This window comes from Panthera onca, chromosome D2 (genome assembly GCF_046562875.1).
Source record: "Panthera onca isolate mPanOnc1 chromosome D2, mPanOnc1 haplotype 2, whole genome shotgun sequence".
In the NCBI taxonomy this organism is placed as follows: domain Eukaryota; kingdom Metazoa; phylum Chordata; class Mammalia; order Carnivora; family Felidae; genus Panthera; species Panthera onca.
Window position 1 is genome coordinate 79,408,620 of NC_138349.1, and position 27,367 is coordinate 79,435,986.

Sequence of the window (27,367 nt, forward strand, 5' to 3'; positions counted from 1 at the left end):
TTAGCCGACTGAGCCACCCAGGCGCCCCAGAAAATGTTTTTTAAAAATATAATGCTTCTTATTTTCATCTCAAGTTTTTGTAAGGAATTCCTACAATCAAAGGCAAGAACTTAGAAAAGTTAACTTTTTGGAATGGATAGGTAAAGGAAGAATAAATAACATGGCAATATTTCAGAAATAACTGGGTTTTTCTGAACAGATGTGAATGTTATTACCATTCAGTGATAGGGCCATTTATCCTGTATCCTGGTAGGCATTCTGTCTGCTTGGACAAAGAAGGCACATGCTATTGCTCTGTTCTACCGGAGTTGATTGTTCAGACTTTCTCAGCCTTTGTTGGTAAGTTTACACTAAAGTAAGCATGGATCTTGAGAAACTTAACAGAAGACCATGGGGGAGGGGAAGGGGAAAAAAAGTTACAAGCAGAGAGGGAGGGAGGCAAACCACAAGAGACTCTTGAATACAGAGAACAATCTGAGGGGGGTTGGGGGAGAGGTGAAAATGGGTGATGGGCATTGAGGAGGGGACTCGTTGGGATGAGCCCTGGGTGTTGTATGTAACCAATTTGACAATGAATTATATCAAATTGACAATGAATTAAATAAATAAATAATTTAAGTAAGTAAGTAAGCATGGATAGTAAGCCAATGAGCTCTGAGTTTGACCTTCTTATAACCAATGGTTTTTCTTTTGTTCTTTTTGAATCTGCATCTAGAAACTGACTTTCTTCTTTACCAGAGAAAATATATTAATTCCCCGTGAAAGATAGCCTTATATGATTAATGTAGACAGATTGATAGGGAACCTCAAAGGTAAGCTGAGTTATGGGTGCATGGGTGTTTTTCTTTTACCTTTATGCACACATAACACACACACATGTAAACACACATGCATGCACACATACACACACACACACACGCACACACACATTATATAAACACATTACGGACAGTCTATAGATACAATAAATTTCATAATAAAAAATGAATAGCTTTACATTAAGTTCTGTTGGGAGTGAAAATTAGAACTATAAGTAATTTTCTATAACTTAGACATTTGCTACTGGAGATGGTAGTTTATGGCCCAAATTCTGTTTGATTTTCCTCAATGGTATTATGAGGCTTCAACAATGTAGTAAAAGATGAACTCGAATAAGAACCACAGGTTACCTAGTTATATGTTAGTAAAAATGAAGAAGATCCATAATACGTAAATTTTTAAATTGAAATACAGTGTTAAAAATTTCTCTCCTTGGGAAAATCCTTTTCCTTTGAATTAAACATTGTGAGGGGTGCCTGGGTGGTTCAGTCAGTTGAGCATCCAACTCTTGGTTTCGGCTCAGGTCATGGTCTCATGGTTCAAGGCCCATCTCGCACTGGTGGTGTTGAGCCTGCTTGGGATTCTGTCTCCCTCTTTCTCTGTCCCTCCCCTGCTTGCTCTCTATATCTCTTAAAGTAAATAAAAATAAACTTTAAAAACAAACAAACAAACAAACATCTTTGTGGTTCAAGTTAGAGATTCAGATGATGGATTAAACATTTCCTGCCCGTGCTTTTGTGCTCTGTGCATGAAAGATGGTGATTATTTGCACCTTAAGAAGTAGCATTTATTAAATTGGAAACTTAATGAAATTCAAGTGGAATAGCAAACTCTTAGCCCATCTGGGAAAACTGAGGCTAGTTGTTTTTTTCAATCAAGGAAAAGCAACCAGAACAAAGTCAGTTTCACTAATTACAACTTCAGAATACTGTCATGGTGTTTGTCCATGACATTCACTCCATCTAGCCCCTTCCTGTATTTCCCGGGCTTGATGAATTCTTGAACATATTTCCACCTCTCTTCAGATAGGACTGAAATGATTAAAAAATGGAAAGATCCTCTCCAGTCTCTGACAATATGTCTAACATTATGCTTACTTGTCTAAGACTCCTGTCTAGAGCCACGTGCATCTTGGCTGGCTCTCTGCATGTCAGACAGCAACTGCCCTCTCATGAAGTGACAGACTGTGGATCTCCAGACAGAGGCTCGGTTTCTGTGGCTTACGAATAGTCCCAGAGAAGTCGGTCCCAACGTAGATGTCCTCTACAACATTCTAGCTTCAGAGTATTTGGATACGTTTATTGTTCCTTTAATCCAGGGATTTGCAGCTCATTTTCCTCTGAAATGGTACAGTTGGGGAAAATGGAATGCCAAATGATATTTTTAAATTTTTGTGCCGTTTAAAGATTGTTAGACTGTTTAATTGCAGAGTGAATTCCTTCCGTTTTACCTTGTTAGTCTATGATTATATGCGTTAATTTCATTAAGGTCTCTTTATTTTCAATCAAAGTGCTCCCTTTAATGACTAAGATTTTTAATAGAAAAATTTGATTTAATACTATTTTTATAAAGTTAGGATGAATTCTGTATCTCAAGAGATCATATATAGGTTGAGTAACACTGGTTTTTATGCCAGGAAGAGCTACATGAGTAATCCAAAATTTTATCAGGTATGAGTTTAAATACTTGTACGTTTGCATAGTCCAGATAATGTGGATGAATGAATTATTTTCAAATTCAAAGGTCCTTAGGTAAGAAGACATTTACATAGTTTAAGATCCAGTCGTATTCAAAATCCAATCAAGCCACCAGCCTGTGTGAGAGTATTAGACTTTTCAATAGAAGGAAAAAATAGGTCATGCCCATGTAGGGTTATGGGCTACATTCTTTCTCCTTCTTGATGGTACAGAGCCATTGATATATTGACCATGTGGAGTCTAGTACCTCTCATAAGATCAGCTAACAAAGTCCCATGAAAACATTGGCCAAAGGAACATGTCAAAGGGAATCCCAATGAGACTGAGAAGATGGTTGTCTTCCCTAGAAAGCAAGCACTTTTCACCTCTGAGAAGATAGGGAATTAAAATATAAATGTTTAAGAGAATCAAAACCATAATGCTAATATTTTTGTTTAAAGGAGAATCTGTGCACAACTGGTAACTTACAGACATGTAATTTTAAGGTCACCCTAGTGTAATTACAGCCTGATAATTCCAGTTTAAAATATATAATCATTTAAACTTGGGATTTGGGGCAGAAATCTCAACCAAGTTTATGTTCTTCATTAGAATGTTTAAGATAACTTAAGGTTTGTGGCATTTATAAGGTTAACTTATTAAATGCATGGGAACTACTTATGTGCTTAGGGAAGTTTCTCATCTGGGCATTTGTGACATTTAAAAAGGATTAGACATATCAGCTGGTAACAAACAGCATTCAAGGTCATCACTGCTGTGAGTTTCCAAGGCGTGCCTTGGGATTCTGTGGGGTCCCCAGGTCCATTAGGGATTTCACATGGTCAAAACTATTTTCATAACACTGCTAAAATTTTAGACTACTTGCCTTTTCACTCTTGCTGCCTCAGCATGTCCAGTGGACTCTCCCAGAGGCTTCCCCAAGTGCGATATTGCAACAGACAGAATTCGGAAGCAAATAGGAGAATCCAGCTGTCTTCTGTTAAGCCAGTCATTAAAGAGATTTGCAAAAATGTAAAACAATGCCACTTTTTTACTGAAATTTTTTTTGCTTTGGAAAGTCTAGTTATTTTTCACTGAAAGATAAATCATTCATGCTAATTTGGGGGGTCAATTTATTTTTTAAGTGAATTAATTTTTTTAATTTCTAGTTTTTATTTCTAATACAGTAAATATTTATAGGCATAATTAACATAAAGAACAGCTGATTGGTGTTATTTTTGAGCATATAAACGCATCCTGAAACCTACAACCTTGAGACTACTCTAAATTAATTGCTAAAGTTACCACATTCATGGGGTGTAGAGGTGGTGGCTAAGTAGAATGCCTAAGAAAGCCATGATTTTGATTTGTAACTCTAATGAGTCAAAAATTAAATCTTGGGGTGCCTGGGTGTCTCAGTTTGTTAAGTGTCCAGCTTCAGCTCAGGTCATGATCTCACAGTCCGTGAGTTTGAGCCCACAAGCCCACGTCGGGCTCTGTGCTGACAGCTGAGAGGCTGGAGCCTGTGTCAGATTCTGTGTCTCCCTCTCTCTCTGCCCCTCCCCCGCTCATGCTCTGTCTCTCTCTGTCAGAAATGAATAACGTTAAAAAAAAAAAAGAAAATTAATTCTTAAATCCAAAGTCAACCTCTAAGTAGTCTCTTCTATGCACCCTAGATGCCCTTAAGACCATCAAACAATGTACCATTACATAAACAGGATTGCACCCAAAAATGTGAGCCTCCTGACTGCAGTCCTATCCCACACGCCCTCTGAGAAGGAACACTGGCTTCTTACTCTCATCCACTTGGCCTCTCTTCCCTCTTGCCACTCAGATTCCATTTAGGTGGAAATGTATTATTTTCTAAACTTAAACAGCAAAAAAAGGTTTCCAGATCAGCAGAATGATAAAAAAAAAGTTCATGTGCTATGGGCCAGCCCAACAGGCTAAACTCATTCTTTCCCTAGAGCCAGGGATCACTCTGGGCCCCTGGCCTCACCTGTGCAAGGAGAAGAGTAAGGCAGTAATCCTGCATCAGGTGGTGGTGAGAGATGAATTCATACATTTAAGGAGCTTAGAATAATGCCTAGCATAAGACAGCTGTACAGCAAGTGCTGCTAGATCTATTTTGATTGTTAAAAAAGAGTTGTCTAGTTCCCTTTAACAAATACATAGGCATCTGGCTGGAACAACGGCTTCTTGGGGTGGAGGCTGCCTGTATCCCTTGCTTTTATGTCCCCAAGGAAAAGAGAAGTACCTGTAGGACCCTTATTAATGGTGGGATCAGTTTCTTCAATAACTTAGAATGTTGGCAGAAAAAAATAAAATTCTGACTCAGCTTCTTTTTGTTACAAGAAAGTGATTTTATTTTTCCATTTAAATTATTTATCTCAGTGGAATGCCACCAATATGAAAAACTAAAATGAAAAAGACTCCGTTTAAATCAACCTTTCTGTTATGTGTGTGTGTATCACAAATTAATTTGGGAATTTATTACTTGACCTGAAAAATACACAAAAGTTAGCATGCGTTCCTTAGATTTATTTGAAATTTTTTTTTCACTGCAAGTCATGGTTGTAAAATTTGAAAGTATAAGATCAAGTGGGATTTATTCCAGGCATGCAAGGATGGTTCAACCTCATCAACCCTCAATGTGATACACTACATTAACAAACTGAAATATAAAAATCATATGATCATATCAATAAATGCAGAGCAAAAGCATTTGACAAAACTCAACATCCATTCTGATAAAAACTCTCAACAAACTCAGTGTACAAGGAAGATCTCATAACATGATAAAGCCCATATATGACAAGTCCACAGTTAGCATCATTCTCAACATTGAAAAAAAACTGAAAAAAAAAAAAAAAAAAAAAAAAAAAAAGAAAAAAAACTGAAAGTTTTTCCTCGAAGATCAGGAAGAAGAGGAAGACACCCACTCTCACCACTTCTACTCAACATAGTACTGGAAGTCCTAGCCAAAACAGTTAGGCAATAAAAATAAATAAGAGGCATCCAAATAAGAAAGGGAAATATAAAATTGCCTCTATTTGCAGATGAAATGATGTGATATATAGAAAACCGTAAAGATTCCACCAAAAAAAAAGTCAGAACTAATAACTCTATCAGTAAAGCTGCAGGATACAAAACCAGTGTACAAAACCCAGTTGCTTTTCTGTACACCAACAACAAACTAAGAGCGAAATTAAGAAAAAAAATCCCATTTGTAGTTGCATTAAAAAAATAAAATACCTGGGAATAAATTTAACCAAGGAGGTGAAAGATCTATACACTGAAAACTATAAGACATTGAATGAAAGAAATTGTAGAAGACACAAGCAAAAGATATTCTGTGCTCATGGGATGGAACAATTAAAATTATTAAAATGTTCATACTACCCAAAGCAATTTGCAGATTCAGTGCAATCCCTATTCGAATTCCAATGGCATTTACCAAAAATGGAACACACCATTCTAAAATTTGTGTGGAATCACAAAAGACTCTGAGTAGCCAAAGCAATCTGGAGACAGAAGACAAAGTTGGAGAGATCACACTTTCAAATTTCAGACTATACTGCAAAGCTAAGTTATCAAAGCAATATGATATTGACATAAAAACATAGATATAGATCTGGGGCGCCTGGATGGCTCAGCTGATTAAGCGTCCTACTCTTGATTTTGACTCAGGTCATGATGTCATAGTTCATGAGATCAAGCACCATGTCAGGCTTTGTGCAGCCAGTACACGGCCCACTTGGGATTCTCTCTCTCCCTCTTTCTATGCCCCTTCCCTGCTTTCTTTCTCTCTTGCTCTCAAAATAAATAAACATTATAAACATTAAAAAAAAAAACACAGGCATAGATCAATGGAATAGAATATAGAACCGGGAAATAAACCCAAGCATATGTGGTGAATTAATTTACAAAAAAGTAGCTGAGAATGTACTGGAGAAAGGACAGTCTCAATAAATGGTGTTGGTAAACTGGACAGCCATGTGCAAAAGAGTGAAACAGCCCTATCATATAAACAAAAATCAACTCAAAATGGATTAAAGATTGCATGTACGACTTGAAACCATAAGACTTCTGGAAGAAAAACATAGCTGGTGAGCTCCTTGACATTGGTGTTGGCAAAGATTTTTTGGATTTGATGCCAAAAGCAAAGGCAACAAAAGGAAAAATAAACAAGTGGACCTACATCGAACTACATATACAGCTTCTACACAGCAAAGGAAACTATCTATTCTGTTAACTTGATAATGAAAACATGCTTCACATTATTCCCTGCATTCTGTTTTAAGATTGTAACATAATTATGCCTTCTTTTATTTGTGTTTAGAATTGGGGAAACCTTTCATTAGGTGGCTTCCCATGGGCTCCTAAGAGTTTATGTATTTACTTTTAAAGGAAGATGCTTTTTCACTGGAAGAAATGACCAAGTATGTATTAATAAACAAAGTAGTTTTCAGACTTTCTGAGGTCCTGTGTTCCTTTATTTAATAAGCCCCACTCTGTATGATAATAAACAGAATAAACTGCACCTTAACTTAAATATAATTTTTGTTGTGGATAAACTTTGAAGTTTATATATAATTCTATTTTGAAATCATTTAGTTATAAATGAATCAAACTCATTTATCACTCACTGGCTGAAGTTTCTTGGTAAATATCATGGTAAATGCAGGATTAAATAATTCTGCCAGCTTTATGTGCTTATCACATGTACCTACTTTGTTCAAAGGTTGTTTTGGAAAATGTTCCCCACATACTTATTGTTTAAATAAACTTTTGTGGACTTTAATAATTCTGAGTTTCAGAAAAGAGCAGCTCTGACAAAATCCTTGCTGGCAAGAATATGTCCTTCTAAATACTTCCATCTGTTTTAATTGTTCTGTACGCTCTAAGAGAGCTAACATAGATACTTTCACCTGCAAGAAAGTGCCAGAACTGACTTGCCAAACCATAAAATAATAAACCTTGATAGTTCTGTGGTTTAGAATATGGACAGGTTCGTTTGGTACTTTATTTTTTTTTTAATGTTTCCTTATTTTTGAGAGAAAGACAGAGTGTGAGCAGGGGAGGGGCAGAGAGAGAGGGAGACACAGAATCGGAAGCAGGCTCCAGGATCTGGGTTGTCGGCACAGAGCCCCATGCAGGGCTCGAACTCCAATGGCGAGATCACGACCTGAGACGAAGTCAGGACCCTTAACGGATTGAGCCACCCAGGCCCCCCGTTTGGTACTTTATAATATCACCTTGCAAATGCAGATAGTGACCATGGGTACCAGTAAGCAGTAACACATGGGCAGAAACATTAATGAAAGTCAAAGTTGATTAGTCCCGTTACTCAGTTCTGGGGAAAATGTGGCGATTTTCACCAGGACAAAGGTTTTTAGTACAAAACTGTTAGGCATACATAAAGTTTGCTTAAAGAAAAATTTTAACCTCACAAATAAATTTGACATACTATATAGATAGCAGTTCAGCCAAAATCATTTTTCTTATAGAGCCTCACTTTTTCTTTATTTTCTATCATTGCAGGACATTGGAAAATACAATAAATGGAAACATACAGTGGATTTTTTTTATTTTTTTCCAGCTGTATTGAAACATAATTGAATCTCCGAACTGCACATATTTAAAGCAACCAGGTTGAAGTTTTGACATAATATATACATTTGTGAAGCCATCAACAAAAACAAGACACTGAGAATGCTTTGTCACTTTGTAATGTTTTGTAATGTAATTTTTTGCAATCTTTCCGTTCTCCATTCACCCTTAATTCCCTGTCATCAACCAACCACTGATGTGCTTTCTGGCAGTATAGCTCAGTTTGCATTTTCTAGAATTTTATACACATGGAATCATATAATGGGTACTCTGTTTTGATCTAGCTTCTTTCACTCAGAATAATTATTTTGAGATTTCCTCATACTTTTATGCGCATCAGTAGTTTCTTCTTTTCTGTTGCTTATTAGTATTCAAGTATGCTGATATGCTACTATTTATCCATTCACCTCTTAGTAGACATTTGGGCTGTTTCCAGCATTGAACTATTAAAAAAAAAAAAAACTACTGTGAATAGTGTGTACATATCTTTGCATAGAAAATGCTTCCTTTTCTCTTAGGTTAATACCCAGGAGCAAAATGTCTGAATCATATGGTAGGTATATGTTGAACTTGTTAGGAAATTGACACACTGTTTTTCAAGGTGGTTATAGGTTTTACATTCCCAGTAGCAAATGAAAGTCCCAGGTGCTCTACATTTTTGCTAACGCTCACTGTGGTCAGTGTTTTTCATTTTAGTCCTCCTAGCAGATGGATACTGGTATTTATTTTTATTTGCATTTCCCTAATGGCTAATGACCTTGGGCATCTGTTCATGTTGCTTCTGTGCCATTCGTATATATTTTTTTAGTGAAGTGTCTGATAAAATCTTTTTTATCGTATTGTTCATATTTTCTCTTGGGCTGTTCATTCTATTATTGAGTGTTAATAGTTCTTCATATATTTCATGTAAAGTTCTATAAGCTAGAATTTACAGCTAATTTGATGCTATTTAAACTTTCATCCATAAATTCATCAAACTAAAGTTCTGTAACTTTTTTTAACGTGTATTTATTTTTGAGAGACAGAGAGAGACAGAGCATGAGCAGGGGAGGGGCAGAGAGAGGGAGACACAGAATCCAAAGCAGGCTTCAGCCTCCGAGGTGTCAGCACAGAGCCCGACATGGGGCTCAAACTCACAGACCGCGAGTTCATGACCTGAGCCAAAGTTGGACACTTAACCAACTGAGCCACCCAGCTGCCCCAAAGTCCTATAACTTTTAAAATTAATGCTTTTTAAATTGATTCAACGTATGAATCATCTCTTGTTTTACTGTGTATGCTCCAAGCACTATGGTATCAGGAGGCACCTGGTGGCTCAGTCGGTTAAGCATCTGACTCTTGATTTCAGCTCAGGTCATGTTCTCAGGATTGTTAGATCAAGACCTGAGTCAAGCTTTGTGCTGGGCATGGAGCCTGCTTAAGATTCTCTTTCTCTCTCTCTCTCTCTCTCTCTCTCTCTCTCTCTTTTTCTTCCTCTACCCTTTTCCTCTACACTTGCATACTTGTGCTCTCCGTCTCTCTAAAACAGAAAAAAACTGTGCTATCATTATTTATGCCTCTTATTTTTTTAATGCCTATGTCTTCTATATATTAGATTACAATTTCTCATGAAATGGTGTATTTCTGTCCCCTTTTTTATGCCATAGTTATCAAGTTCTCCTTGATGCTGTTCCTGATCTATTATGTATTTATAAAACCTTGTAGCTTTATATAGATATGGTAAAAGCTAAAAGTGAATAGCACTTTTCCTTGCCAGGCATTATTCTAAATCATTCTAAGGTCTTTACATACATTAAATACTTTGGTCCTCACAACACCATGAGTGTACTAATGTGACCCCATTTAGAAATGAGAAAGCCTAGTAAAAGAAAGGACAGACATTTGCCCAAAGTCACGAATGAGTAGGGGGCAGAGTTAGGACTCACTTCACATCTGGACTGTCTGGTCTGAGTGTACAAACTCTAGATCTCTGTTAAAGGCTTGGAAATTTTCTTTTAAAAAAAGCTATGGATGTTAATGATTTTTCTGTCACCAAATTAACCTTTGTATAAATAAACAAATTTGAGTGCTAGCTTTGTTGCCCTTTCTAAGTAGTGGAAATATCAAAATGTATAGGAGAAAAGAAAACAAAGTTAAGCTTACTGGAAAAATCTATGAATTCTAAACCAAGCTCTTATCCATTAAATTCACTGAGTACCATGCACTCATGTGCTAATTTTTCTAACATGTAAATAGAATAAATAGACAATGGAAGTAGTATAATATCATATAAATAGACAATTCTTTAAACATTGGATAAATCCAGACTTTATTTTTTCAAAGTAACCATTATGCCTAAGGTGGGGCTCAAACTCACGACCCGGGTATCAAAAGTTGCGTGCTCTGGAGACTGAACCAACCAGACGCCTGTAAATCCAAATTTTGTAAGTGACATGTTTTGCATCCAAGAGAAAATTTAAGATTGACCATTTCTGTAGACAAAATTTCATAACATGGCAAATTCAGACAAGTCTACTAAAATTTATTGTCAATGGGTTATAATTAAGAAGTGTGTGATATTGGGGCACCTGGGTGGCTCAGTTGGTTAACCATCCAACTTTTGATTTTGGCTCATGTAGTGATCTCACAGTCATGGGATAGAGCCCCTGATGGGGCTCTGCACTGAGTGTGGAGTCTGCTTGAGATTGTCTCTCTCTCCCTCTCTCTTTGCCCCTACCCTACTCATGCATTCTCTCTCTCTCTCTCTCTCTCTCTCTCTCTCTCTCTCTCAATATTAAATGTGTGATATTGATGTTAATGAAAAATGAAGAGAAAATTCTCACAGATTTAAAGAATTCTAAGTACAATTTATAAAATTCTAATTTACAGGATTGAGTTTATACACATGGAGTCATTTGTAAAATAACTTAATCGTTGGGTCATGGAGGTGGGATTGCTCTCACGGGTTTCTAAATTGGTTCTTTCCCTTTACCATGTCTTCATGAATCTGACAATAAACTCTCTCTGCTTAAAGATATTCAGAGATGGAAACACCATGTCTTTATTTTAAATCATAAATCTGAGTGTTTTGTCATATCAGAGGGATAATCATAATTCCTACTGCCCTGACTTTCTTAGAGAGGAGACTCGTAGAAGACATGGGCCAGATTTTTAATTTTTATTTTAATTAGTATGTCACGAGACATAATACCACATCTAATTTAGCAGTTCTTGCCTAATTATTAGGTGATTTTATTAATTGGCATATAGCTGTAGAGAGCATTTTTGTGTCTTGAACGGCCACTTCTGATGAATCAAGGGTATCAACATTTTCTGAGTTTTGCATTTAGAACTCTTCCTTAAAGCAGAAAATATGTTTTTCCCTCTTCTATAAATTGCATGCCGTCTTCCTCAGACAGATAAGGAAAAAGCAATCAAACCCACAGATAACAGAAACCGGCCTATTCCTCACTGCCTGCCAACCCCACTCTTCATTACACACTGAGAAATGTCGGTCTGACAGGGTATCATTCACAAGCAGTTTGATTTCTAGTTGTTTCATTTTTTCCTTCTCCATCATTTTTTTTTTTTCCATTTCCTACAGGATGCACTTAAGGAAATGCTGCCCGTTGTCTCACATTAAATGTCCGGAACCACTATGGAACTTTGTCCCTACTGAATGTTTCCCTGTGGTGTGAGCTGGCAGTGGTGTGGAAAAGCACAGCGGTTAAGCGCCCCAGCCGTGGAGCCGCACGGTCCGGCTTCAAACTCGGCCACTGGCACTTACTACCTGGGTCATCTTGAGTAAGCTTCCCTTCCAGACCTTGATTTTCCCTTCTCAGGGGCAGGGAGGATAAGAACACCTTGGCATAGAGTTTTTATGAGAATTAGAGGTAGTTCCTGAGGACCGTCTGGAGTACGTCAGATGCTATACGGCTAAGCTAATCCACTTCTCTGACCATGAACTCGAGACTAGGAGAATGCGCCCTAAAAGCATAGCACAAAATAGGCCGATGTGACTTGGGGCGTCCTCACCTCATCCTCCCTGTGGCTGTCCCCGTGGTGCTGGGAGGACGTGACAGGCAACAAAGAGCTGATGTGATAGCTCATCAAACACAAGTTTTTGCCAAGCTGGGTGCAGATTTCACCTCTGTGCACACAGGAAGCAAAGGCTGAACGCGCTGTCATTCTTAAGGCCAGTTCTGCCACTTTACTGATCATCGCTAAGGAGCCATGAGTGAGCTGGAGGAGAACGAGCCATTTCAGAGCAACAAAGTGCTGTGATTTTTTTTTAAGTAGAATTAAGACAACATATAGCTTTATGCATATTTAGACATAGGGTTTGTAGTTATAGAAAAATGAGTATCACACAGATTATATATTCTAAAAATCTCCCAATCTCAGGTACCACATAATATAGCACTATTCACTGTCAGCCTCATGCACATGGACAAAAAGTTGAAGCCTAAGGAGTTACAGGTCTCAAAACAAGTGATGTTAGTTGATGAAAGATCTGTAGGTAAAGAGAAATGAAACTAAAAGGGCCGTAAGAGAATAAAAACAAATCTCAGTCATTGGGTATGTGTCCATCTGTCTGTGTGTCAGTCTGTCTCTCTCCCTCTGTCAGTCTTTCTGCTTGTGTGTTTCTTACTCTCTGTTGCTGTCTCTTTCTTTTACACATACATGCACACGGGCAATGAGACCCACTCTCTCCACATTAATGACTCTAATCACTAATCAGAAATGTAAAGTCATGACAACAGTAATCAAGAAGTATGCAGTATCTCATTTAAGAGAAAAAGAAGAGTCAGGTCGCTGCAGTACCTCTGTGTCTGGCCTGTACTTTCTTAAAGACCAAGTTTCTAATTATTTCAAAAGTATGTGCAATCTTACTGATTTCTTACAACTAAGCAAATAAAAATATCAATTGGATAACATTATTAGAATGAATAACCAAAAGATACAAGACAACAGTATTCTCTGTAATGTGAAATTTCAAATAAAATTCCAAGGTGGAGCCTGGGGGGCTCAGTCGGTTGAGCATCCAACTGTCGATTTTGGCTCAGGTTATGATCTCATGGCTCATGAGATGAAGCCTCTGCCCCTCTCCGTTGTCCATGCTCGCTCTCGCTCTCTCTCTCTCTCTCTCTCTCTCTCAAATAAAAAAACAAACAAATAAAAATCCAAGTTAAGGATTCATCACGTTGTATATGTGGGAGATTGGTTGTCGAGTCCCATTAGGAAGACACAGAAATAATGGTTATAATGTTAATGCTGATGCACAGAATAGGTTCACACTGGGCTTGAGAAAAATAAATCCTGAACCTAAGTTTAAATGTCTTGTCTTTTGCTGTACCCCAGATTCCCAGTGACTCCTCGTGTCTACCACAGGCAGTCAAAATGTCCAGTTTTTCCCTCATCCAGTAAAACCTGTGCTCTCCCAGAATGGCTGGCACTCCATGTGGTTGAAGGAAAACTGTGCTTTAATTCATGCAAAGGTGGAGATGATTTCATGGATTACGGAAGCATTTACATATAGAGTATTTTTAAATCCTTAGTTGAGTACTTAATTGCCAAAAATTCATGTCATCTTTTTCAACGTAATGAATATCTCAGATATAATAGGATCAACAGAATTTTGAAAAGCAAAATGGAATACAAAGATATTAGATTCAAATAAAAATACCCTTCTATTAGCTTGAAAAGTATTCACTTCTGTCTAGTCTTCATAATATGGGAAAAGTTGATATATTTTTTCAAGAGTTATTATTTGGTTGACTATTTTTTTTGTCTTTTTAAAAATTATTATTTTAATTCCTGTGTACTTAACACACAGGGTTGGTTGACTATTTCTTAATTAATAATTCTCATGGGTTTTTTTTTTTTGAATGACTCGTAGTTTTATTTCAGTCTAATTGTTTTCTTCTCCCCCCATCTTGCTCACGTTTTTGGGGGGCGATCTCAATAAAATGGGTGTTACTAGAAGGAAACCATCTCTGTGAACTCCAGATGGCCCTCTCTAGGGAAAAATACAAATGCCTTCATGCCATCAGCCATCAGTCAGGAATAAGCTCCTCCCATTGCCCAGCTCCCTGGGGAGAAATGACACTTCTTTCTAATGAAAGCACTCCCTTAGTCTTGAAGCATCACCGTTGTGACTCTGGGGATCCTTCAGGCTGCTTCTGATCTGGAAAGACAAGAATATAGCCTTGGTTATGAGAAGGCGGTATGTGTTAACCTTTTACCTACCAAAGATACTGTTCAATCCAGTAGGGAAAAGCCATACTAACTCAGAACACTTGAGCATTTTCTGAAAGATATTTAACAAGAAAAGCTCCAGGGGAGCTGATTAAATCTGTTGCTTGCACCCCCAACAGTATTCTATTTCCCAAGAACAGCTGTACAATAGGAATTGCCAAAATTGTAATTCATCACATCAAAATTGACCTTTCCAAATATTTAAGAGGTTGAGATTTTAGCAAACTACAGTTTCAGGAGCTCATTAGATTTTCAAGAGTGTATCCTAGAATATCATGGTTACATTTCAAAATGTGGCATTTAAAAATATGTATTTTGAATATTGTTATTGAATTTTTTTCCTATCCCAAATCAATTAGTTTTTGTTGTGTAACACAGCAGGCAGTATTCTCTTTTCAGACAGACAAATTTATTTTTCATGATGTTATAGAGTCTATGAATTTGGAGAAAATACCAGTCCAGACTCAAGAGCAAATTCATTTTCAAGCTAGGCTAGAAAAGAAATAGATGTCTTTTTCTGTAGTGAAGTAGAAGAGTCCTGAGCTGTGCAATGCAGCATTTGCCCTTGTCCTCCTAGGAAGTCTTCACATGGCCAAACAAAATTGGACGAGCAAGTATCAGAATGCATCTGTCTTTAGGAAATTCATGATGTGTACCTCAGTTTTAATCTCTGAATGACTCTGTTGTAAAGATAATGGTAATGTAGTATTTAACCCAGTAATTTCCAAATTTATTTGAGCACCAGATCTCTTTTTTAAATACTGTGCAGCTCCTAGATGTCAGGTGCAGTCTAGAAAAGGTTGTAAACACCAGTGAAGAGTCTTCTGATCGCCTGATTTTGTCTACTCCAAACACTATCCTCTTGGTCACGTATCAGAATCTAGACAGTTAAGGTGGCTCACTACAGCAATGCCAGCACAAGTTAACTTTTATAAAATTAGATAGTTTTGTGCCAAAAAATTTGAATCTACAGTGTGGTGTTAAAATGTCTATATTTTTAGGGGTGCCCTGGTGGCTTGGTCGGTGGAGCATCTGTCTCTTGATTTTGGCTCAGGTCATGATCCCAGGGTCTTGGGATTGAGCCTTGCATCAGCCTCCACACTCAGTGTGGAGCCTGCTTAAGATTCTTTCTCTCTCTCCCTCTGCCTACCTCCCCTGCTTATACAGTCTCTCTCTCAAAAAAAAAAAAGGTCTATATTTTTATATGTATATTATATACAGTATGCTGTATATACTAATACTAATTTCCTTTGCTTGCCACACACACACACACACACACACAAAATGGATAACAATCTGTAGCTAAGAAGACCACTGTAGCGGTCCACTGGAGGGTCCTTTTGTCCTTTTGTGTCTGGATTTGAATAGTCTGTGATAGTCCCTTTTACATCCCCACACTATTACTGTTTCAGGTACTGTGTCCCTAAGTATTGTGCTTCTCTTGTGTCTTATAGAAGCATTTAGAAATCTCAGACTCTGCCTGCAGTTGTTAAGTGTCTGCTTTTGTTTGCTCGTTTAATCAGCCACATCCCTGAGGAATCTGGCTTAGCTGTAGTATACTCTGAGAAGTGTCGCCATTAAGAACTTACCAGGCATGACTTCACTGTCTCCTCTGGCCTTAGCTGTATGTCTACCTGAGAAGCAGTGTCGACTTCAGGGAACATTTGGTGCACGCAGTCCTTATCTACAATCCTGTGGAAGAGCTAGACACAAGAATAGGAAGTAGGGCTGATTTTTAATTACAGGCAGCATGGTAACCACAGATGAAGCGAGCGGCACAAAGCAGGAATGTTGGAAAGAGAGGAAGCGCAGAGAGGGCGTCAGGCATGGAAGATCCTGTCAGACTTGAAGGTGAACTCAGGCTTCATATTGCAGAGGATTTGTTTCAGATTACTTTTGCATCAAATGCATCTGCTTATAAAAAAAGAAGTTGAAAACAAGAGTGATACAGAATACAGAACACACATTCCCTTTATTCAAAAGACAGCCATGTTGTCATTAGGAGGTAGTATTTCCTTCTCTGTCTTACAAGTTCTTTTATCACTTCTCTGAGCTGAGTTCATGCTTTTAACTTCAGGCTGTGGGTGAGAAAACCAAAACACTGAATCAAGCGCCTGCCCAAAGTCCAGACTCAGCGAGGGCTCAAGAACATGGAAACTTCCTGAGTACTGAAATGAAGACTAAAGAAGGGGGGAAAATGGGAAAAAAACTCTTCTCCAAACAAGCAAATAATAGGCATAGAGCAAAGTCTATTTTCATTATTATGTTTTAAGGAGTCTATCTACCTGAGGTGTGGTAAACTAAGCTGGCATTATGACTAATTGTTCATCACAAATCTGTTCCAAAGTGTAGTCAGTGAGTGTGGGTGCCCCACTACTAAGAAATCTTGGGCTCCACATTCACCAGTGGTCTTTTTGGGTGTCTCTCAGATGCCTAATGGAAGTCCCCAAAAGAATATCCTTTATAAGAATCTAGGCTGTAGGTACATTTTCCCCCTTAAAATTCATCCCGGTAAACACAATTATTTGCTCAGGCTTTGTAAGACTGGTTTGACCAAAAATAAGAAATACTCCTTTCTGGCTTTTACAGTTGTATTATGACCTAACTTCAAAGAGAGAAAGACTGAGCTTTAAGGGCTATAATTATAAGCCACCTGAGTAAGGACTCCTGAAAGGTTACCTGAAGAAAAGGGTGATTAACATTTCCAGGCATGTGAACTGAGTCATTTCTGGCTGAAGGGTAGCATTTTAAAGATACAATATTGTTTATAAAATTAAGGAACTTCAAGACTGGACCTTTTCCTTTGTTATATATTTTTTTAAACTTTTAGAGAATACAGGAAACCATTGGGTGGGTTAGGCATTTTTAAAATTATAGTTTTATGGAGAAAATAATAGCAGTGGCTTTTAAATCAGAATGTTTTTTCCATTCAGAGCAACTCACTGAATGGAGCACTTACTTGTTTTCACTCAGTACAAAAATTCTATCTCTGAATGGGTTCCTGTTGTTTTTCCTAAGATACATTTTCCAAGGATTATCTCCCTCTTATGCCACCACATTGGAACATTGGCCAAAGGTGCCCCTAGAACAAAACTATCTCTGAATCCCAACAGATAGAGGTAACACTGAGAACACTGATTTTCTTGCCAAAAATAAGATAGATTTACTGATTGATCGAAAGATAGAGAGAGATAAATACACAATTATGGGAAACGGGAAACAAAACTGCTACAACCTTTTTGATAAGTAACTGGCATGATTGACTTAAACATAAAACGTGAAGACCGTATGATCCACAAATTATAGCTTTAAGAAGATATAACTACCAAAATGAACATACTATGCACAATGATGGTTATTGCTAAATTGTTTTAATAGAAAAAAAGGAAACAATCCTAATCCCATGAACAGTAAAAGGATTGAATAAATTATGGCACTTTGTGCCGAGGTGGGTTCACCAGCTCTTACAAAGCATGAGTCAGACCTAGACCCACTGATGAGGAATATTACTGAGAACAGCATATGCTTTGTCACATGAATGTTAGGGTAATAGTACAGAATGACAAGACAAGACACCGGGAACAATAAATATCAAACTAGTAAATTCAAGGGATTGAATTTGGGAGTGAAAATGAGGAAAAGACAAATTTATTGATTTTTTTTTCTCTTTATGTAACTAGTATATTTTGGTTTATTAAATGAGCTTTATGACTTTATAAATACAAAATAGACAACATTTTGTTATGTATTATTGTGCATGAGTGGCCATTGAATCCTGTTTCTAAGAGGTTAGGTTGCCTGGGATTTGGGCTGACCGAGATGAAGTCTCCAGAACAAAAAGTTAATGGTGGAACCCAGGTGAACAAAACTACCTCCTGCCCCCACCTTATTCTTCCCACTCAATTTCCATAGACTCCTTGGAATTATAGATAGGTTATTGTCCTAGGCTTATCCATAAATACATGTCTCGACTCATAAATACCTCTATATCCAATGGGGATACAAAGGGGGAAAACTGGGGCACCTGTGTGTCTCAGTCAGTTGAGCATCTGACTCTTGATTTTAGCTCAGGTCATGATCCCAGGGTCATGGGATCGAGCTTTGCCTCGGACTCTACACTGAGCATGGAACCTACCTGGGATTCTCTTTCCCGCTCCCTCTGCCCCCTTTTCTTGCTCGTCACTCTCCCTCTCTCTCAAATAAAAAAAAAAAGGTGGAAAATAATAGTTTTTCTGTATAAAAGGAAAAGTGGAAATGTACAAACCCATGGCTCTTTTTCCTTCCCACCTCATTTCTTTTTTTTTTTTTAATGTTTTATTTATTTTTGAGACAGAGAAAGACAGAGCATGAACAGGGGAGGGGCAGAGAGAGAGGGAGACACAGAATCCGAAGCAGGCTCCAGGCTCTGAGCTGTCAGCACAGAGCCCGATGCGGGGCTCAAACTCACGAACCGTGAGATCATGACTGGAGCCGAAGTCAGACGCTTAACTGACTGAGCCACCCAGGAGCCCCCTTCCCACCTCATTTCTACCAGCAATACAGATTAACTACTTTTCGACCAACCTAACTCACAAGTTTTAGAACTATCTTGAGGGGCACCTGGTGGCTCACTTGGTTGAGCCTCTGACTTTGACTCAGGTCATGATCTCATGGTTCGTGAGTTCAAGCCCCACATCCATCTCACTGCTGTCAGCTTGTCAGCACAGAGTCCCCTTCTGATCCTCTGTCCCCCTCTCTCTGCGTCTCCCCAGCTTGCACTCTCCCAAAAATAAATAAATATTTTAAAAAACAGATGAAAATAATCATGAATCACATGTGATAAATGACTCTTTCACTCTTTAATTCAGATATAGGCCACACATAATATTCAATGTGGTGCATTGGCTTCAAATTAATTATGTTACAAAAGGAACTGATGTTTAAACTTTCTTTTTTTATCCTTCTCCTGAAAGATGCTAGCAGAGGAAGATATTTCGTTTTGTCATCATACATACTCCACATAAAGTTCAAATTTCATTTTAAATCCACCACTTGTGACCAAAGGACAAAATTCAAAAATGGGAAGTTTCGCTCTAAATTGTCCTTTAATTCTTGTTAGCTTCAGAGTTCTCGAATTCGATGATTGTAAAGAAAAATTAAAGCCAAAACTACCGGTGAAGCCAGACATAATCTCCAGTAGGTTTTTGCTCACTGGAGACCTGAATGGAAGTGTATCAGTCTATTCAAGCTGCTGTAATGACATATCCCAGATGGGGTGTTTTATTTTTTATTCTTTTTAAAAAATCTTTTAATGTTTATTTTTGAAAGAGAGAGAGAGAGCGAGCATGAGTGGAAGAGGGGCATAGAGAGAGTAGGAGACACAGAATCTGAAGCAGGATCCAGGCTCTGAGCTGTCAGCACAGGGCCTGATGCAGGGCTTGAACTCACGAACTGTGAGATCATGACCTGAGTCGAAGCCAGATGCTCAGCTGACTGAGCCACCCAGGAGCCCCTGCTCTCACAGTTCTGGAGGCTGAGGGTCTGTAGTCAAGAGGCCAGAAGAACTTGTTTCTGGTGAGGCCTTTCTCCTTGGTTTGTTGACCGGGCTTTCTCACTGTGTCCTTACATGCTGTGTTCTCTGTACCTAAGCAGAAAGAGAGTGAGCAAGAGAAGAACAGTCAAGCTGAGGTATCTCTTTCTCTTCTTATCTCAACACCAATCCTATTGTATTAGGGCCCCCCCTTATTATTTAACCTTATTACTTAACCTTAATTACCCCTTTAAAGACTTCATCCCAAATGCAGTCACACCTGGGGCTTAGGGCTTCAACATATGAATTTCAGGGGGACAAAATTCATCCATAACAGGGAGAAAAACAAACATAGGCTACCACGGGATACAAAATTTGTGTATATTTTACATTATGCTAAGTTTCTCCCTTCTAAGTTTTTTGTGTCTTTTAGTGAAAGAAACAAATTGAACTGACATTTAACAGCTTGCCACAGCCAGCAGGTATAATCTACAGGGTCCAATTTTAGAAGGTCATGAATTATTTCATTACATTGTTAAAATGTCTTTATATTGAACATAATATGTGAGATACGTACGTACATCTTTTTTGAAAGTGATATTTGAAATGATGCCTCTTTAGAATTATTTCTTTTGCTTTTAAAATAGCTTCTGGGGAAAGCACTGGTTAGCCTATTACATTCTAGCCATTTCGTGGGCCCCGTAGAAACACTAGTTAGTTTATATGAAAGACATTTTCTTCTAATTTATAGAAACAAAGAAGTACACAAGAATCACATCTAATTACAGAAAGAGCCAGCCAACAGGCGTTAATATTATTGGTGAAGCTCCTTTTTGTTACTTTTCTGTGTACAGACGGAGAAAGGCGAAATTGTAAAGTCTGAGTAATACCCTTCACACTGTTTTGTACGTCTAGTCGAATCTAGCCTCCAACCTTTATCTCAACGGTATGAGATTAGGTCTGCGAAAATTGGACTGGCAGGCGGTCCTTTTCCACGAACGTAGGAGAGTTTTCTTCTCCCATTACCGCTTTCTACCAAAACTGAAATTCTCTTCATTCAATTGTCTGCTGATGCTGCCTCAAATTTCCAGAACTCTGGGTGTAATGAGACTTTATAAGAATCTCAGTAGCCACTCCTACTGACCTCAGGCTCCGGGAGCCGTGAGAATTGACCACTGCCAGCCACCAAGACTCAGCCGTGCCCAGGTCCCGAGTAGTAAAGAAGCAGACTCGTCCTCTCCAGTTGGCAGCTTCTGAGAATCCTGTGACCTCCAAGAGGTCCAGGGTGGGCCTTGGTAGCGCCAGTGTTTACAGTTCATCATCCTCAAATCCTGGTTTGCTCTTCTCATTCTTATTTAAAATAGATGCCCCACCCCCCCAATTCAACACACCTCTGAAGGCTAGGGACCCAGGGATCTGCTTCACTATGACCAGGGCACTCGCTCCAGACTACTAAACCTTGCCCGTGTTCCCAGCCACCGGCTGAGGTCTTGTCAGCTCAGATGAGCCACCGAGTCTGCTCCCATCCTGACGATGAGTACGGAACCTGCCTTGAAGGCTTCTAAGACTGTGTCCCCCATCAGGCGGGTCCACTGCCCACCGTCTTGGCTTTGCAACGGCTCCTTAGACACTGCAGTGTGGCAACACTCTCCTGGACAGCAAACCCCCAAAGTGGGAGCTTTTCTTCAGCTCCCAAATGCCATTCCCACTTACTGCCCCTCCCCTTCCAGCGTGTTCTGTTCTCAGGAATATGAAAGTAGAGCCTATCTATCTTAGAGGGCTCAGGATCCACTAAAACTTCTCACGGTGCTGCCCGGATCAAGATCCATTGACCGTCAGCACGGGCAAAGCGACGTCTCAAAAATGTTTTGGATATTGCTGGACCTGCCGCACCTCTACCCATTCAAACCGAGAGTGGTGTTAATTGTATGTCTTGGATGAAGTAAATAAGAAGGAAAGGACATCGAAGGGGAATGGTAAATGGAAAAAGATGAAGCAACGCCAAATTTGGTCTCAATGATCCCTGTGGAGCTGTGGTGCCCCAACACAGAGCAAACAAGTAGCTGTTTCTTTATCTATGAAATGTAGACAACAATAGTTAGGGCTGTGGTGATTAAAATGACCGGGTGTATACAAAGGGCTCGGGGGGCGCCTGGGTGGCTCAGTCGGTTAAGCGTCCGACTTCAGCTCCGATCACGATCTCACGGTCTGTGAGTTCGAGCCCCGCGTAGGGCTCTGGGCTGATGGCTCAGAGCCTGGAGCCTGCTTCCGATTCTGTGTCTCCCTATCTCTCTCTCTGCCCCTCCCCCATTCATGCTCTGTCTCTCTCTGTCTCAAAAATAAACAATCGTTAAAAAAAAAGGGGGGGCTCAGAATGGCACCTGCAACATGGTGAGCGTTCGTAGATACTTGTCGCTGTTGTGGTTACCGCTACAACTATGTGCGACTGGAAATGCAAAGGAGCCAAGCTTGGACAGCAGCTCTACCCACCACTCACAGGACAACTCTGAGACAGTGATTTGATCCCCGAGCCTCATCTGCAAATTGGGAAGAGTAACAAAAGAATGAATCATTTCATTCATAAGAACAATTTCATGTTTTAATTATCTGTCTTTCCTTTTTCTGGATAGGCTGGCTCAAAAATGAGAAGACAGACTTTGAAAGGAACTAGTGAGGGTCCAACACAACATCTGAATGAATGTAGATACTTAGTGAATCCTGTGTTTAGATAAGAACTTAATGCGAACCAGACTTAGCATAATATATACATTTTTAGAACCATATTTATCCTATTCCCATAAAGCAGGCTGTCAGACACAACTTTGTCAAAACACGTGTTATTTTGGTCTTTGATAAGCAAGTTAAAAACTAAAGCTATATCATGAAATTAAAAAGGAGAATATTCTAGATCTTTCCGAAGAGGCTGGAATCTAATTTCAGCTGAATACCAGAAGTTAAATTAGTTAATTAAGCTTATTCATTTCGGAGCTGTGAGCAGGCATGATGCTGTCTAAATCAGATGGCTGTGGGGCACCTGGGTGGCTCAGTCGGTTAAGCATATGACTTTTGATTTTGGTTCAGGTCATGATCTCACAGTTCATGAGTTCGAGCCCCGCGTCGGGCTCTGTGCTCACAGCACGGAGCCTGCTTGGGATCCTCTCTGTCTCCCTCTCTCTGTCCCTCCCCTGCTTGCTCTCGTGCTCTCTCTCTCTCAAAATAAATAAATAAACTAAAAAAAATTTTAAACATCAGATGGCTGTGGGTTCAGTTATCACTCACTTAGATTGCAAAACATCTGCTCAAGTGTTCTGTGTCTCCCAGGAGATCAGAGCAATATGCATGCTCACAATAATTAGAAAGTAGGCAAATAATGTGAGTTTTTGGAAAAGATTGAAGGAAATGGGACCGTTCAGATGGTTATACTAAAAGTCCAGACCTGCCACCTTGTTGCTATCTCATTACCTCTGTAAATACCCACTGATACGACACAAAGAAACAATTAAAGACACTAACAAAAGAGCGTACACATCCTAAAAGTAATGTTTTGTTGGCCTATTCTCTATACATCCTAAAAGTAATGTTTTGTTGGCCTGTTGAAAGAATCTTCTCATCTGTGGTTCCTTAATTATTATTCTGTGTCTGGCTTTGTGTTTCTCTTTATTTGGCCTACTGCAAGACTACGACAACAATCTCTGGAATCGCCAATCATATTTTCATCATATAACCCTTTGAGCCGTGTCTACTGGGATTTGGTAGAGCCTGTCATCTACACTCCGAGAGCTGACGCTCACCCTCAATGAATGTCATGTGCGGTTAATTTGCGTTAGAAGTAATTTGAAGTTATGACGGAAGCCAGCTCCCTCACTGGTTCTCACAATGAGTGCTTTGCCTAGTCAAACACTAGAGAAACTTAGAGATTCTTCGAGGTATTCAGTCTCAGTTATTGTTCTCAGATTCATGTAGTGAATGAGATATTTTTATTAGCAGACACTTGAATGACTGGATAGTGTTTATTTTATCATTAAATGTGTGACTTAATTTTATTATATTGAGATACGTATTTACATATTCAAGTGATCATAATCCTAATACATAGGCATGTTAGGACTTCTACTTCAACTGTGTTCTGGAAAACCGTTCATTTGAACGATAAAATCCATATGACAAATACGTATGGAGCAATTACTGTGCGTGGGGGACTTTGCAGGTTACGGTGACAGGACTGACACGGGCCTCAGTGAGATCCACTTGCCCTTGGGTTCCCTAGATTCTATAAGGAATCACTGGTGAAAGATGAAGTCTAGGCTCCCTGGCATGCCCCACTTGGCAGAAAACATCCGGTTTGTTAGAGACCAGAGACAGAAAAGTCTGCCTCCTCCCACTGACATGCTAGTTGATGCTTTTCCTAGCACTTCTCTAGTTACAACAGGAGTGTTAATGCTGCCGCACATTCCCTTGAAGTGCCATAATACATGTATTATTTCCTGAGGAGATGCTGGGATCTACCAGAAGCAAGGCCATAGGTGGAAAAGGCCAGAGAGCCTGGATTCAAGTGACCTCTGTTCACTCACAGCCACGGCCTCGGTTTCCCCATGCTCTCGGGAGATGATCAGCTTCAGCTGTTCCTTCCCGAGGATGCCCTCCTGGGCTGGGGCTGCAGGGAGAGGAACCGTGTGAGGCTTCACTGGGGTCCGGGGCCCTCTTCCCAGAGTGGGAGAGGTCCTTTGATTGAGAGCTCCGCCAGTGCAGGCAATAGCAGAGTGAGAGGCCCTCAGGGAGAATGAGACAGCAAAGGAGGAATGTTCTCTAGGATAATGCTTCTCAGACTGAGGCAGCACCAGCGACTTTTTCCTTTCCTTTTTCCCAATCTTCTGCAGATCGATACTTTCAACAAAAGATACACACAAGACACGCATCTATTTTGCATTATGAATGAAGTATTTCTTTCTGTCTCCAGGCTTATCTTGCAGACCACACTCTCAGAGGCTGCCCTGAGCTCCTCTCGTCCTGCGCACCCTGGGAACCCTCACCCTCTCACCTCACGGCCTCTTCCCCTCCTATGGTCTGACCTCACTGTCACCTCTCAGGAAACTGCAAGGTTCTCCTTTTAAAAATCCAGCCACATCTTGTCAGTCCCCACCCCCAATTCTGCCATAGCACTTATGGTTCCCTCCCGACCCCGTGTTGTCTGTGACGTCCTTCACAGGAGCACGCTTCCTTCACTCTCTCCCCGTGGAACATGGTGTCTCTTTTTCTTTCTCTAGTCGACCTTCTAAAAGCTTTCCTAAGGTTCTAGCCTAAATGTCAGGCTCTATGCACTTTAAATATATGAATGTCAAGGGTGCCTGAGTGACTCGGTCAGTTGAGTGTCTGACTCTTGATTTCGGCCCAGGTCATGATCTCACGGTTTGTGAGTTTGAGCCCCGCATCGGGCTCTGCACTGAAAGTTTGAAGCCTGCTTGGAATTCTCTCTCTCCCTTTCTCTCTGCCCCTCCCCCACGTGCACTCTCTCTGTGTCTCACAATAAATAAATATACTTTTAAAAAAAAATGTGAATGTCAGTGTCTGAAACGGGGTTGGGGGATGTTAAGATTTGACTCTCTCCCAATGTGAAAAGGGGGCTAAGCAGGAGTTAACTGCGTGTATACGTGTCCATCGTGTCTGGAGAAGGTAGCCGACCAAAGCTTCTGAGGAGGGTAGATGGCATTAACCCACTTGCTAACAAAGGAGGGTACCATTTGTTAACCCTTTGCTAACAAAGGAGGGTACCATCACTAACTTGTAAAATGAAGGGATGTGCAATATCTTTTGTTTTCTGTTCTTCTCCCTTTGTGTCCCTTCACTCTGACGGGGGCTTCGATGGGTATGAGGAGTGGAACTGTACAAAGATCCTTTTGTAGAAAGTCAGTAGATGTGTTTCTTCTGCCAATGACAGGGATCTTAACTCTCTGACCACCTGTATCCTCATCAGTGATATGCGGTGGTTCAGTACTGGGATCACATTCCCTAGAAAGTTCCATAATTTTCGTACATTGCCTCAAATCTTTTGTTTAAACTATTGATTTTTTTCATCCCGGGGCTCTATGTTAACCTTATGTTCTTAATTCTCTTCTAGCAACTGTGTTCTGCTCAGAGGCCAAATAAATGACATTCAGAACTTCTACTGAGGTACTATGAGGTAAGATCTTTTTCTCGGTTGAGTTCTTTGGTTTAAAAAAAAAAAAGGATGTATGGCTTGATCAGTGAAACAGATTAATGAGGAATAGGAATTTCTAAGTTGGTGTTTTCAAGTATGATGTATAATTGCTCTCTGTGCATCTCAACATAGGTAACACAGTCATGCTCGATTTTTGTCTTAATACAGATACTTTTTTTTGGCTTTTTGCTCATAATATTCAAAATTACAATGAAAGCATGTCGGTTAAAATATGAAATGTTGTTTTCTTTCAAATACTCATTTGTCTCTTAAGTGTAGCAAGACGGGGTTACTGGAAATTAGTGCCAAATGTTTGAATTTTTAGCGTCTATAAAATGTTATAGCTTGTCTAATTTACAGAAGCTTACATATTATCCCTTGATTGATATCACCTTATATAAAACGCCATACAAAATCTGATAGTGAATATAAAGACAGAGCAACGTTGTGAAAAAGCTCCATTTCCTCTCAATGTTATTGTTAATCCCTTCTCTATTCAGCAGACAGTGTTATTGTCCTAGTCAATATCCCTTCTCCCTTCTTCCTTCCAAAAATCGTCATCATCACCATCATCATCATCCTGGTATTTTGAAAGGCAGTGAAATACCTTGTTTAAATACCGTCACGTTCCCAGACTCCTTTACGAGGCCACGTAACCTGGTTCTCACTAATGACCCTGGATGGTGGGCCCCAGGGAGGGCTTCTCTTCCTGAATTTATTCCCTTCCTGCACTCATTCCCTTCTTGACTTAAAAGATCAGAGCTTCAAGAGCAGAATATTTTGGGAATATTGTTACTACTTCATCTTCTTACCTGGAAAGCTGTTCTAACATTTGTAGCCGCGGATTTTAATTTGTGGAGGTGACTGAGTGTTGACATGGAGAGGTCAATGCCATTGAAAGAAGAATTTCTTCCGTACATATGCTGAGAGAAGGGCCACTCTGTGCCACCAGGAAGCACCGGGTTTGGTCAAGAGGCAGAAGACGGGAAGAGGAGAGAGTCTGAGTCAACAGTCTCTCCTGGGAGTGTCTGTGGGAACAGCTGTGCAGGGTGGGGCATACGGTTGAGGATTGGCCAGTTAAAACCGTGTGAGGGGCTCTGGGCTGTAAGGGCGGTCCCTGGCCGCTGGGTGACTTAGGGCTGAGGAAACACCGGCTTGGTGTGTGAGTTAGAGGAGAACTGGGACTGTGGATCCAGGGTTGCTTGGTTTACACATGAAAGATGTGCTCTGGGCCACGCCCTTCGCTGTCTCTAAGACCTGGGTAGCCCTCTTGTTGGCATGAGCGCTGGGAGTTGTATGCAAGCGATGAAACCTAGG

The 27,367-nt window shown here is 39.7% G+C and overlaps 1 protein-coding gene across 3 annotated transcripts in view; it reads left to right on the plus strand.

Annotated features, from left to right (window-relative positions):
* CHRM3 (cholinergic receptor muscarinic 3) overlaps positions 1 to 27,367 on the plus strand; it is a 519,672-nt gene that overhangs the window by 205,687 nt on the left and 286,618 nt on the right. For 2 of the 3 annotated variants that reach the window (XM_078434160.2, XM_078434161.2), the window contains exon 3: positions 25,970 to 26,032. The exons of the other annotated variant lie outside the window; for it this stretch is intronic. The gene's annotated coding sequence lies outside the window, so the exon portion shown is untranslated. The remainder of the gene's footprint in view (positions 1 to 25,969; positions 26,033 to 27,367) is intronic. 3 annotated transcript variants of the gene reach the window in all.